Source organism: Diadema antillarum, unplaced genomic scaffold (genome assembly GCF_040938485.1).
Source record: "Diadema antillarum isolate AM-2024a unplaced genomic scaffold, OU_Dant_1.0 seq00001865_RagTag, whole genome shotgun sequence".
NCBI classification, from domain to species: domain Eukaryota; kingdom Metazoa; phylum Echinodermata; class Echinoidea; order Diadematoida; family Diadematidae; genus Diadema; species Diadema antillarum.
The window spans coordinates 187,569-203,050 of NW_027272535.1; positions in this window are offsets into that span (position 1 = coordinate 187,569).

The following is a 15,482-nucleotide window of genomic DNA, read 5'->3' on the forward strand; positions in this document are numbered from 1 at the left end:
AAAATAATGTTAAAGTTACACTTGACGCTATAATGGTCATATTTACTAGCTTATGACACATTTTGTTCTTGACCCATTTCGGATCTTCTTGCAATTTGATCTTCGACCTTCGACCTCTGAGTCATTTCATTGTCTCCCCTGACAGGCGTGACAGTGCCATCGACTACAAGTAGTGTCACTTAATTCACAACCATTTCCTTTTCATGTCGGAAAGTTCAGTCAAGTGATAAGGGATCGAAATTTAACGAACAAAAACCTTCGAGGTTTGACTTTATGTGGATAAAATGAAAAATAACCACAATTGGAACCTTACACTTTAAAAATAATGCAAGCATTACCAAATAGACTGACATAATTATGTCAAATAACGACATGTAAATAGAATTTGATCGGTAAAAGACATTGTGTCTTCCATTGACTAGCACATATAGTGCATTAGCAATTCTTTTCTTAATGAAACAAAAAAGAAACAGAAAAAAAAACAGAAATTCTACAAATGATTTAAAAAATGTAGACACAGGTGCCAATAATTTACTAAAAAATAATGGAATAAAAAAAAAAAGAAATGCGAGAATTGACAGGCATCAGAGGAAGTTTCATGTTTCTTGAAAACATTTGGAACGTTTTTATTCTTTTTTTTTTCTAAATCACATCTAATTTCAATAAAACTTGAATACCTGACATGTTCTAAATGTAATAATTGTGAACATGGCCTGAAGTTACAGCGTATTTATAATTACCTGTGACATTTTTCCGGCGTGCTGTCAGCGATGAATTCAAATGTAGCTTTTTGAACTTCAGAAGTTTTGTGAGGTTAAATTTCGTGACAGGGTGGGAATGATTTAGGTAGCCGTGGGTTTGAACAGAGAGGTTACCAAATGCATGGTCAACATCCGTCTTGCTAATTTTCCGAGAGCGTAGGTAAGCCATCTTAACTTTACCTATAGAATAACAAACAAGTGTTTGTAAACAATAGTGAAGAATAACAAATGATAACACGTGAAATAAAATACTCAAAATATATTTACTTTTGATTGTCGAGTTACGTAAGCCCCGTTCAGCTAAGTACTTTATTTCACTTTTTTGTTTCCTTTCGTAAGGCGTCAGTGTGGATACTGTTTAATGTTATTGATGAAGACCACTGTTTTGCAAAAAGATCTGTGTGACCATCAGACGAACAGATAAACTTTAAAAAGGAAGAAAACACAAACCGAAACAAAACAGGCAATGATAATGAATTGTCGAGAATCTGTTAAAATGTCATTGTGGTCAATATGGAAATGAAGAAATGTTTTACAGCGTTTCTCTATTAAAAAAAAAGAAAGAAGTCAAATAGTGCTTGGCTCTCCCCGAGAATGTGTTCCTTAAATAAATGCAAAAGTCTTTTAAGTTGAGGGAGCGCAGGGTAAATAGTTAATGAATCAACAGACATATATACCCACATAGACAAATGAAGAGAAGAAAACAGAAAAAAACAGAAAAATAGAATGCACGAAATTGATGAATGGTCTTTCTGACGAATCAATATTGTACTGTTCAATCTAAATCTAAAAAAAAAGAGAGAAAGAAGCACACTTACAGACGGATTTGTATGTACCACCAAAAATAGGCTGTGCTCTTCATTGATCGACAGATAATGGCTTGGGTTCATACCATTTTCTCTACCAACTTATGCGATAAGTGTGGCGTAAGTGATGATTATTGAGAGTATATTATATTGTATGCGAGTATTGTACATTTACACAAAGAAGGACAAAAGTATCATTTGTACATCCAGGACTTTTACATAAACTTACGTCATCATTGATAATTACCAACAACAGCGTCCTGGCGGACAGTGTCCAAAAAGAAGAGGGGGATGGAAGCAGCCATGCAGACGAGGAAGATGAAAAGTACGATGGTGGAGGGACTCCGAAGTCGACATAGTCGCAGAAACATAAGCCACCACGGGCTAGTGGTTACTGGCTGACTTCCGGTCACTTTCCACGTCATTCGTCCACTTCTCCCTTTTCAAACTCGAGTTTTAAATGAGGGAGAGTTTCTGCACTTTCAGGGGTCACACCTGTGAAAATAATGTAGGCATCTTTTCTTCTAGCAACACTCTCAATTTGCCGCATCACTAATGTCGGGGGGGGGGGGACGCGATTTAAACAACAAATTTAAAAAAAAGAAAAACAGGACAGGATGCACGGTTGGAATTCGTTATTCAAGAGGTTCGTTAATCCGAAACTGAAATAAGTTTCAGTATTTTGAAAATTCGTTAATGAAAGAAAAGAGTCTTTACTCCTTATGTTAGCTCATGCGAAAATGAAGTGTGGTTCGCATTTTCGGAAGTTCGTTGGTAAGCACCTTCTTCGCATTTTGGGATTACAGAATCTGCTTTTCACTTTCTGATTAACGAATCTTCGGAATACCAAACATTATTTCATTTTCAGAATTACGAATCTTCGGAATAACGAACCTTTGGAACAACGTCAAAAATGTTCGAATTTAGGAACCCCTTTTAATTTTCGGATTAAAGAATATCTAGGTATACGCATTTTGTGTTTCATGTGGTTAATTTTGGTGGATAATGACTATTATGGATATAATAAATAAAATGGCCCTTTGGAATAGAGAAATTTATTTCATTTCCAGATTAACAAATCTATGGAATAACGGACATCACCCGAATGCACGGTCCGATAACACATGTTAATTTGGGTGGATGAGGTTGATTTTCATTACGAAAATCCTCTTCAGAATGAAGCTGATCAAGATTTCGACAGAATTGAAACGAAATGTCAACGACAGTTTTCTGATGCAGGCATGCTTTGTAGTTGTTGTAATTGCTAATCCTGAGACAAAAATGCGAGAAAAGAAAAGCGGCTATTACAACTACGATAGGAATTGACTAAATCGCCCGGTCACCTGGTTACTCTGGAGATTATAAAGTGAAATGACACACAAGTTGGTAATTTGAAAATCAACAATCAAAGAAAGAGAACATAATATTTCATGGAGTCCTAATTTTTAGCGATTATTTCATCTTTTACTTAATGATTAATTCCGAACACTCATCTCCAAAGATGTCTTTAAACAAGCGAGGCACTCGTATTTGAAATACTGTGCATCTGTGTGTGTTTTTGTACAATAACACTACTCCAAAGAACCTGAAACACTAAGTAAATGACAATTGACACGTAATTCTGCAGTTCGAGGATCTGAGAAACAGTAATTTTGTGGAAGCCAGACTTTGTCGACGTTAAGAGTTACAATAAGTATGATGAAAATAAATATTTCTCCAACATCTTCTCAACTCTGTATCTATGTTCTGGCAGTCGCACCTTTCCTATTGCCTCAAATGTTTATTGTGTACCAGGTACTTTTAAGTTCGTTAAGATGCTATTTCCGTTTTACTTTTTGTATAAAATTATGGTTTTATGGAGTTCCCCTGCAATACTGTCCACAACGCAGTCAAACTGGAACACGGATTTTGTGTGTGTGTGTGTGTGTGTCTATGTGTCTGTGTGTGTGTCTGTGTGTCTCTGTGTGTGTGTTTTCCGTTTATACACATGACCCCAGGGAATTCGCTTAAATAAAAATTGACCCAATTGGAGGCTGGGTGTAGAGTCTAACTTGTTCTGCATGCGCAAGATCGTCTCGCTTGTGAAATTTCATGAGCGTCGCGGTGCGTATAATGATGTCTGGGCGTAAAATTTCAAATACCCCGAGGGGTCGTTTTCTGAGGGCTTAATTAACATCGAATCAGCACTTAATGAGAGATTTGCTTTTCTGACAGCTCAGTTAAGTAGCAGGTTCATTAACAACCATGACAACAAGCGTTCTTGCGGGAAAGTCTCGCGCAAAACAAGTTAGACTCTACAACCAGCTGTATGAATTTATACAGTGCAATACGTAAGCTCATGACGATGTGTAAAACGTCACGCAAGTCCTGGAAACCTCATATAGTTAACACATACAACTAGAAATGTCATTATGGCAACTGCATGTATACTTTGGGTATGCCTTTATCGCATTATTCTCCCAATAGGTCGACAGTACATTTGACAATGCGTGACAACAGCTTTACATGATTTAACAGACCTTTGACCTTTTATCTTTGACCCCTTGGATCCGATCTTTCCCTACATTACAGAATCATTGTAATGCACAGGCCTACTTACTTTGATTAAGTGTATAAAGTGAGTCATTTCCAAGGTATGGAGATAATAGTGCAATTTCGATTATAGCATTTTATCCCGACCTTTGACCTTTGACGTGTGATCAAACGACACGAAACTTCCAAAGAGAATCATTGTGAGGCAATACATAAATACATTATAATGTAGCTGTTTCATGAAGATATACATTGCATACCTCGAGCCGGATCGAAATCCGAGATATCATTTTTTTTAAAGCATTTTCATTTGACCTTTGACCTAAGACCTATAGACCCCATGGCTCAATCTTTTCCGAGAGAATCTTTTTATGGTAATGCATGTATACACTAAAAGTTTCATGAAAATACCTTCGGCCATTGCAGAGCTGATACGGAGAAACTAGTGAAATTTTCGAATTTGACCTTGATAAGTGACCTTTGACCTTGAGAGCATGCACTCACAGCTGTGTCCACGCAAGTTTCACTTGGATACCTCACACGGCTCTCATCCACAAAGTCGAATACGGACGGACAGACGGAGGGAAGGACAAACGGACAACCCGAAAACATAATACCTCCGGCGACAAGGAGGAGTGAATTAATTTTAGTTTCGGATCATGTAGTGTACAATATATTGCTGTTAGAAACGTACATGAAACTTAATTGCCATTCTATTCATTTCATGCCCTCTTTTCACTCGTATTTGCGGTATCCGAATCTCAGATTGATACCTTTGGAAAACAGTAATCAAACTCAATTAGATAGGGTATTGTTAATTTCAAAAGAAATCACTCCGCATTATTTCCACTTAATAATTTCACTCTCGTACAAAATATCACTTGGGGATATATTATACTTTGGACACTCTCTGTCATCTATTCTCATTGAATTAAAAAGAAATGAAATCGAGGATTATTTGGAGCTATAACTTTGTCCTGCGCAAATCGTTTTCTTTCAGATGTGTCAAACAAGAAGAGGTAGGCCTAGTTGTTTATCAACATAATACATGTACATGTATATTCAATTCAATTCGATAAAAAATAAAAGTGTTGCCAAAAGTTGTCCATCAATATGATATAAGAATACACACACATTCACTCGCGCACACACGCACACTCACAAAACACATGCATACGCACGCACACACACACACAGTTATTCGTTTGCATATAATGTATTATGTATGTACAAACATTATGTACAAATTACATTCATGTGTTGCAGCTCGACAAATTAAAAGATTTTTTTTTTCAGTCTAAATCTTACATAACACGTGAATGACACACACACGCACACATACATATCAGCTAATCAAGCCTTCAATGTCGACGTACTTACCTGGCATACGTGGAACGATCATAAACGCCACTTTTAATCCGCCCGTAATACTGAATCGTATGGACACAATTTTTCGCCGGTGCATGGGCTACTGAAGTCACGCCACCTCCGGAGCGTAGCAGGGTGCTCGGATTCCGGGCGATACACTTGAACGTGCACAACCCGTCCACATCGGGGAACAACACACTATACTACCAAAGAGTAAAAAACAGTCTGAGAACATGTTAAAAATGCACGGTTAATGAAGTATGCACTGTAGTAGTTTTCGTGTGTGTGCGTGTGTGTCTGTGTGTCTGTGTGGTGGTGGTGGTGGTGGTGGTATGTGTGTGTGTGTGTGTGTGTGTGTGTGTAAGTGTGCGTTTTGTTCGGGGTGACATACCAATAGCGGCCCTTACTAGTATTTTACCAGGTCACGACAGACTGAAACAAAACATATATCAAAAAACAAAATCCTTCACCCTCAACAGAGCAAAGCGTTGGCCAATGAGGACCTAGGAAGTCACGACGAAGGATGGCTGCGCTGTGTGAGGCATTGTTCCGTGTCATAATATTCGCATGATATATAGGCGTTTGTTGGTTTTGTGCCACCTTACACTACACTGTATAAATCAGCGAACGCCTAGCGGATGGGCAAAATTTGGCAAAGTCCAGATACGCTCGAATCCTCTCGAATTCGCAAGCAAAATATGGCTTTCGAACGTTCGCCTAGCGAATGATGAGCATATAAACCGTGTTACGAGCGGATAAAGTAACGAATGAAAGCGAATTCGTACAGTCCATCCAACGGATGCTGAGCAGACATAGCGAATGAGCAACGAATGCCCAACATATGCAGAGCGATGCTGCGACAATCACGTGACGGATCTCGGCTGACGCACACTTCACCAAATCATTTTGAGTAGTGACAGTGTCAAGTACTGTTGTGATTGTGAAGATGGCTCCAAAAAGAAGGAAGCAGAAGTCACCACCAAGTACTCCTGATGTCACTACCCTCGACAGTCCTCAAGATTCCCCTAAAAGTGCACTTCCTTCTGATGATCACGTTGACGATGATGTTGGTAGTCCAACATTCTCCATTGCGTCTGGTGCCTCCAGCTGGAGTCGAACTTTCACAATTCCCAATTTCCATGCAGAGATTCCCATTTACTACAGGTTGACTTTTATAGCAGCGGTTTAGAATAATGTTCTTGATACAAGCACGGCAAGTGCGGTTATATCTACCATCATTTTATTACTTAATGCCAGAATACGTATAATGAAATGTCATTTAGGGGGCTGTACGTGGCACAGTGGATAAGACTCCCGACCCCCGAACCGAGGACCCGGGTTCGAATCCCTCCCAGTACTTACATCCTTGGACAAGATTTTTTACCCACGATGTCCTTCTCGACTCAGGTGTATAAATGGGTACCTGGCAACGCTAGGGTAATAATAATGGCAGGGCCCTCTGGTAGAGCAGTGGCAACACTGAAGAGGCTACCCTGGGTAAATGATACCTTATTTTTTCTTCTTATTATCATTATCATTATTATTGATATGTGTGCTGTGAATATCTATTTTTTCTACTACGTTTAATTAACGTGTATTGCTGTGCAGATTTGCTGGGCGAATTTGGACGAACGGCGGACGAATAAGAAACGAACGCAGAGCGACCAAAACTTTCGATCAGCGGATGCTAAGCGAACACAGAGCGGATTGTCATTCCGTTTGTCATCCGCTCAAGATTTTGGACATGTCCAAAATCAAAATTTGGCTCCGGCGGATCTCTGCGAATCTCTGCGAACAGCTAGCGGATACAACGAACGTCAAGCGGGTCACAAACGACGAGCAACGGATGTGAGCGTATCTCCAAATTTTCGGATCCGCTGGGCATTCGTTGGCTCGATCCGCTCTAGTATGACGGGGGCTTTACACGGTCGAGCAAAACGTTATATGGCGACAGATTCTTAAAGGCATAATTTACCATTTGCAGATAAAACAAAAACCCAGTTTTAGTTTTAGTGCTTCACAATAGCTCAAAAATGTGAATTAGGGGTAGAAACAGCCCATGTAAAAATTGAATCAATATAGTTAATGTTAAATATTGTTACTGTTAAATATACAAAATGTGAACAATAGTTACAATAAAATTTTTCTAGACTTAACCATCTACAGAGATTGTTTATCGTGTAAAGTACCCTTAGTGATATATCCTTATATTTTAGGCTTATTGCAAAAATTTTACATAGTAGGACGTTTTGTGATACAACTGATCTCGAACATTATTTCAAATCACTGCTCCCAATGGTAAACAGTACCTTTAAAGGGATAGTACAGTATTGGTGGAGATGAGAATTTGGCTTTTAACTTTTTGCGAGATACCAAGAAAACACTTATAATATAGTACAGAGCATACCATTTTGATAGGAATTCAAAGTTTATTTGATGAAAATCGGGTGTGGAATGAATGAAACATCCAAAAACAAAGTAAAACAAAGCGATCGTAATAAAGTGTGGGTCCCACACTTAATTTTTTAGAATCGCTCGTTTTTGGATATCTCAGCCATTTCAAAACCAATTTTCATCAAATAAACGTTGAATTCCTCACAAAATTACATGTTTTTTCATATTTCATAAAAGGTTTCTCATTATCTCACCGAAAAATGTTAGAAACCTGAAATTAGGTTTCAACCAAAACTGTACGATCCCTTTAACATCCGTCAACCATCAAGACCATTCCCACAGACGTACTGCAATATCCTACCTTTCATTTCACATTTTTTTTTAATCGTTTCCACATCTGCGTAGAAAAAAGCAATATTAAAAAAGAACAAGACATGAAACATAAACTATATAGGAGATTTCAGCATAAGGGAATCTATAGAGCAGCAGATTAACGCAGCACAAAGAAAATAAGAACTAAACACGACAAATGACAAATAAGAAGGTAAGAAGTAAGTGTACATGATTATTGATAGATATATGAATGTAAACTGAGTCTTAAACACAATTAAACGCCCGTTATAAAGCGTGCGAAAAGATCAAAGCACTTTAAGACGCAATTTAAAATACAGTGCATGGGTTCAGTTTTATGGCATGACATGATTATGTCCTAATCTATGAAAACGTCTCATAAAATTAGCTGTGAGTTCTTTTCGTGCATATAGGTATTAAGACTCTGTTATAAGATATTGATAAGGATAATTTTGGGAGTGATGTTCAGAATACTCAAGGCATATTATAACCTGGCGGTTAATTTCCCTCAATTGGACTGTCCAGGTAAAGTAATGTTACTTACTTACTAATATTAAACCTGCAAAAATGTTGTTCATGAAGGTGACTTGAACTTGTTGAATTCTCTCCCTCAAAAAAAAAAAATACCCAAAACAAAACAAACAAAACAACCCCAGAACAAATAAACCAAACACTCCTTGAGTTTTCATCACTTCCTAACAAAAACGGGTACTGTTACAAACGACACATGTCTTTCACTGGCGATCGCTATAAAAACAGGAGGAAATAAGAGCCCAAAGGTTTCTAGTCTATGTGCTGAATTAGTATGTAAACGTTGGTGCCATTCAAAGTACAATAATATGATGGTTTCATTTTTTTTCATCTCGGATCCTAACGAGTTTGTAACCCTTCTGCAATATGGGTCAAATTGATATCCAGACAATAGTGTGGCACTACGATGAAAGTGATCCGGTACTTGTACACTCGCTGTTCTATACTTTCGAGAGATTTCCCTGAGCCTAACACACTCAAACCTGGTGAGGGGTTACAATGAAAAGTTTGCAACAATATACCAGTTAAAACTCCAGTTTACCATAAACTTAATGTTCTTCCTGTGGTATCCAGTTACCAGGGGTCTCAGAAGAGGGGGAAGACAAAGAAAGGACAAAGGAGGGGGGGGGGGGGCAAAGGAGGGACAGGCCGAACACTCATCTACTCCCCACTCATCTCTTCTCATTTATGAAATGATATTCAAAATCAAGATGTCATTGCATTCACTATATCTAATAAAGCGGAAAAAAAATAAAATGATCATGAGGATATTAATGAATAATCAAATATGAATGAAAGATGATAATGACATTGAATCACTTTCGTCCTGCATAGGGTTTGTTTTCTTTGTGTGTGTGTGTGTGTGTGTGTGTGTGTGTGTGTGTGTGTGTGTGTGTGTGTGTGTGTGTGTGTTTAAAGTTTCCGCTATCCTGGTAAAGTGAGATGACAAAAGATCAATATGCGAGCGGCAGAAAGAGACAGAGAGAGAGAGAGATGAAAATGTGTGTATGTGTGTGTGTGTGTGTGTGTGTGTGTGTGTGTGTGTGTGTGTGTGTGTGTGTGTGTGTGTGTGTGTGTGTGTGTGTGTGTGTGTAAAAGTTTCAAGTCTTCAAGTTTCAAGTTTATTTCATATTTCCACTTTCTCAGTGATGGGATTACAAAATGATTGACAATAAAACAAAAGTACAAAACATATACAACCATATCTTATGTTTGAAGAGAAAAAGACAAACAAACATTACACACAAATATAAATGGTCGTTTTCATCTGAGGATATCACAAATAAATGTCAGAAATATGATGGGGCCTACATAAAAGCAATGATGCTTGTAAACACTGTAGGTTCCCGAATTTATAGGCGTGAAATTATACGGAGAACGGACATGTTTATCTCGACCAACTTAAATTGTACCAGTGCAAAATCAGTATCAAAAACGAACTATCGAACCACATGAATACTTTAGTATCGCTTAAACGAGACTGTACATATTTCGCCGTGTTTACACACACGTACACACGCAAAAGTGTGTTCGTCTGTGTGTGTGCATGTCTCTGCGTGTGTCTAGATGTGTACGTGAAACCTGAGGGCTGAGCACGGGATGGGTGGAGGGGGGGGGGGGAGTGTATGCTGGCGTTGTGTGGTTGTGTGTGTGTGTGCATGTGTGATGTTTTCTCGCAAATGGCTTCATTTTTGTTCTCTTTTATTTTTCTTTCGAGAAGCAATGAAATATGCCCCGTTTTGTGTTTTAAGCAAATTATCTATTATGTTCCCGTTTTGCGGGCTTTTTGCGAGAATATGTGTTAACAAAAATCAAAAAGCGGATTTCGTTTTCCTAGGTTAAAAGTGTTACAATGTAAGTTTGACATTAGTTCGCACAATGTTGGTGTTACTGCATTTTGTCCTTATATAGTGTAAGATTGACGTTATTTTGTACAATGTTTGTGTATAATGCAGTTTGTCTTTGTATGATGTTTTGTTTTTGTTTCTGTGAACGTTTCTGTTTCTGTGATATGAAATCGAACGAAATTCGAATAAAGAATTATAAAAAAAAAGTATTTATAGATATGCAGTGATACAGTCCAATGCACATCAATGAACATCGCATTTTGTTTCCTTATACCTGTAGAAAGTGTATGGTGCATGGCATTGGGACATACTGCATGAGCTCCAATCTTATACAACGGAATCAGTGGGTGTAACCGACGTCTGTTTTAGTGCTCATTTTGGAGAGTTGTGGTGATTTAAATTACTAACCCGATGACATGTAGCTCTTTAGTATTATGTTTTGTACTTGTCTGCTTTCAGCAAGCGGAATCAGTGTAGGTAAAAGGAAAATTATGTAGAACGTTGCACTTTTGATCTTCCTCTCTGTCATGGTGGTTCTGTTAGATTTGTTTTTAACTCAGATCATTGTTGATTCCTACGACAAAATGAGGATTAAAATTATTCCTCCCATTGGCAATTATGCCATCTCTGTGGATGTGTATACAGACACACTGACAAACACACTCACACAACCATTATGCTTGTATGCTTGTGTGTGTGTGTGTGTGTGCGTGTGCGTGTGTGTGTGTGTGTGTGTGTGTGTGTGTGCGTGTGTGTGTGTGTGTGTGTGTGTGTGTGTGTGTGTGTGTGTGTGTGTGCGTGTGTGTGTTTATGTGTGTGTTTATGTGTGATTATTGAGTACATTGCATAAACAACTCTGCCGGAAACTTCCTTCGAGATAAAGTGAAACCACAGCTTGTTTTAACCATGGACCCTACTAGGGTCCATGTTTTAACTCTATTGTGAGCCATGCCTGGTTCCGTGGCTTCGAAACTGTTTTGATGGGCGGATTTTGAGGACACACGATAATTTTTTGCTAAGTGTTTTAAAGGGGCTGTTGTTTGTGTTGCAGTGGAACGACCCCTGACGATTGGGAGCTTTCAGCGCTGCTTCCACATCGATAGACAATGTCGGAAATCCGGTGCGATTCTGATACAATTAGTACTTTATTTGCACACATTTTCATACTCGGTAACAAGATAAACAAAATGTACTTTGCAAATATGAGGCAAACAGCGATTTAAATGGATGTAGAATTGCTAATGAATCAATAGGCCATTCCTAATTAGGATGTCTTTACAGTAGTTCGAAGGCCTTTCTCGAGGAGGCGCGCTTTAAATCTATTGATGAGAGATTTCCTTCCTGCGCATACTGGGTAATGGTAAAATTATGCCTTTATCCTCTTCAAATATTTTGCTTATGATCATGGTCTCCTACATTTCTATCAAACATAGATTTACTTTTCTTGGCCTCTTGCATTGCAGGTACATGGAATCTTAAAGGTCCAGTTTACCTTTGGGAACTGTGATTTTAAAAATGTTCAAGGTATATGTATCACATTTGATGCATATGTTTACGTCTGTTGTATCACAATATACCTATAACATTTTTGCAATAAAGCTTAGAATATAAGGAGATATCAGTATTTTTCTCAATAAACCATAACTGTAGACGGTTTAGTCTGAGAGCATTCTTATTATAACTATTGTTCATATTTTGTGTATTTAACAATACTTAATATCGATTATATGGATTCAATTTTTACAGTGGTTGTTTCTATCCCTAACTCACATTTTCGAACTATTTTAAAGCATTAATGCTGGGTTTTTGTTTCATCTGCAAATGATAAATTATGCTTTTAATTTTCATGTGTAAAATGACAGCTGCAGACTTTACTTTGCATTATCGAAAATTTTTTGTACATTTAAGTCAATCATTTAACTGTTTCCATGTAGATCATTGTTCAGATATTAGTCAATTACTGTTTGAATTTACCTTGTGCTATAGTTTCGTATTTAAAAACATGCCGAAATAACATAAAATAAATGAAAATGAAACAAAATAGAATAAATTGAATAGATAAAATAAACAACGTAAAACAAAATGACAGCTAAGTAGAAAGACTGATTCATGTTAAAGAAAAATAATTAGAAGGCATTTAAAGGGATGGAATAGTTTTTGTTGAGAAGGGCTTTAAAGGGATGAAATAGTTTTTGTTGAGAAACTATAGGCTTCAGGTTTCCAATATTTTTGTAAGATAATGGAAAACCTCTTATAAGATATGAAAAAGCATACAACATTCTCAGTGGAATTCAAGGTTTATTTTTTGAAATTGATTTTGAAATGGCTACGATATCCAAACACAGAGAGGTCCTAATAAAAGGTGGATCCCACATTTTATTAGGACCACTTTGTTTTACTGTGTTTTTGGATATCGCAGCTATTTCAAAATCAATTTTCATCAAATAAACTTTGAATTCATATTTTGCATGTTCTATGATATTTCATAAGTGGGTTGCTCATTATCTTACAAAAAAAGTTAAGATTTGAATCCCCCATCTAAACCAAAACTATACAATTCTATAGTATATACTATACTTTATCTAAGTATTACATCCAGTATTGTTTGACAACACTCTTAAAACATCCAAGTCAGAACTGACCCCAAACTGGGTCCGTTGGGGTCACACACCATTCCGGGTAAATAATGACAAGGAATGGGGTCAGATATGACCCATTCAGAGTCATGAATTGGGTCAGGGTGACCCCACTCGGGGTCTTCATGACCAAATTCCAAGTCGTTTTTTACCCGGAACGGTGTGTGACCCCAACGGACCCAGTTCCGGGTCAGTTCTGACTCGGATGTTTTAAGAGTGAAGGATTTTGGTGTATATCAAACCATGATACATTCCACACACAGAGATATTTTAATTGACATAATTTATTTTCATCGCATTTCTGCAGGTTGTAGCAGTGTTTTAAATGAAAGTAATTATTATGCCATCAGAGACATCGGCCGTGAGGGGGAAAAGGTACTAGGCTGGTATACCCTGATTAGACTTATAAAAAGCTGAAAAGGTGACGCTACTCTATACATGGAAAGTGTGTGTATGTCATATGAATGTTTAAATGAACGAAAAGTATGGACGAACAACTAAATCCTCGCATATAGCGATGTACGGTTTATACGCAGCAGAGTCGAGGAGGAGAACAAGAGTACAACGAAACACTGTCGTTAATTAAGATTGTGTAGTTATACTTTTCAACAGCAAGTGACAAATGGAGATAGAACCTAATACATGACACAGAAATTAGGAACAGCAGGATTGCATACATTCGAGAGACAAGGATATTACCTTGCTGGCTTGTGCGAGACGAGCGGAAAGCCCCAATGCGAAGATAGATAGCTTTATTGTGTTGTCAAGCGCCTAATTTGCAAGTTATTAATCTTTTGTGACGTTATGTTGTGGGGTCAGACCATGGTGACCTGGTGACGAACTTTCTGACGATGTGGCGCTAAGCACGTATAATGCGTATTCAAATTCATGAAAATTCTTCCGTCGAGATGTTTTCATTGCAACTGATTGACAAATTGCCTTACATCGACGTACATTACATCGATGTATGGCAATTTGTCAATCAGTTGCAACGTAATGCGTATACCAGCGAAACTGAAAACCATTAATCTCGTTAATCAGGTGTATAGACGCTATTAAACCCAGAACACACGATTTCACGCTCTTTTGTCTTCATCACAAATGCCGACAAAATGGAAATGCTGTGCTTTATAACGACGTTCAAATGACTGTAAAACACTAAAGCAAACATAAGTTTGGAAAATCATACTGTCACTTTCAAATCATCTAGGACCTTATATAATGTGCATCACCGTGCTGTTGATTCCTTTACATTAATGTCATTGGGCAAAACTGACTACTGAATTCGGTCACTCAACTATTTTATTATTTCTTTTTAGATAATACCGTCAAAGACGGACATTGATTCTGCTATATGACAGATACAATATACTCATAAATGTGATATATCACAATATTTTCATCTCATGAATTAATATCGACTCTAGGGAAAGAAAGACATATTTCAATCTCTTGCTGAGTTGAATAATTCGTCAATTTTCTTTCAACTTTATTCGATACATTCATGCCTGTGTCATCCACCTGTAACCAATGCGCGTGTATTCCTGTTAATATATCCTTATATATATATATATATATATATATATATATATATATATTATATCTTTAACGTAACACATGTTTACAGACTCGTGTGAGAAATGACACTTGAGTATATTACATCAAAAAGTGATTCGTGACCAGCAAGAGTAGAGCACATTTGCCGCACCTATTCTCGTGTTAATCGTGATGGTGATATCAATCGCATGTATCATGTTACATTTATCTATACACCTCTCCAGCACAGAAGCAAAATAACATCGGAGAAAAGTGTAAACACCAATGGCATATTACAGACAGAACTGACACGCGAACGCTTGCACATGTCCAATGTACAATGTACAATGAACCATCTTCGGAATATCGCATAACATCACTTTATACTACATGCAAACAGGATACCGATAATGATACGAAAGTCAACAGATCCTTGCTTTATTAGCGGATGCTCGTTTTCTCTTTTCTGCTCTTTTCTGTATGTAAGAAAAAATGGCGCCTCTATTTCAACAAAGCATGATCTGTGAGCTATACAATTTACTCTTTATTGGGAGGGCTGCTTATACAGGTGATGTTTACACAGAGCCTAACAGGCACTATTACAACCGACCCATGTATTTCACATGAAATTCCATTCCCACGAACAAACCGATAAAATCCTTAAACCTTTTGTTTTTGTTTTTGTTTCTCCGTACTCGACCGTATTGGGCCCTGTTGCAT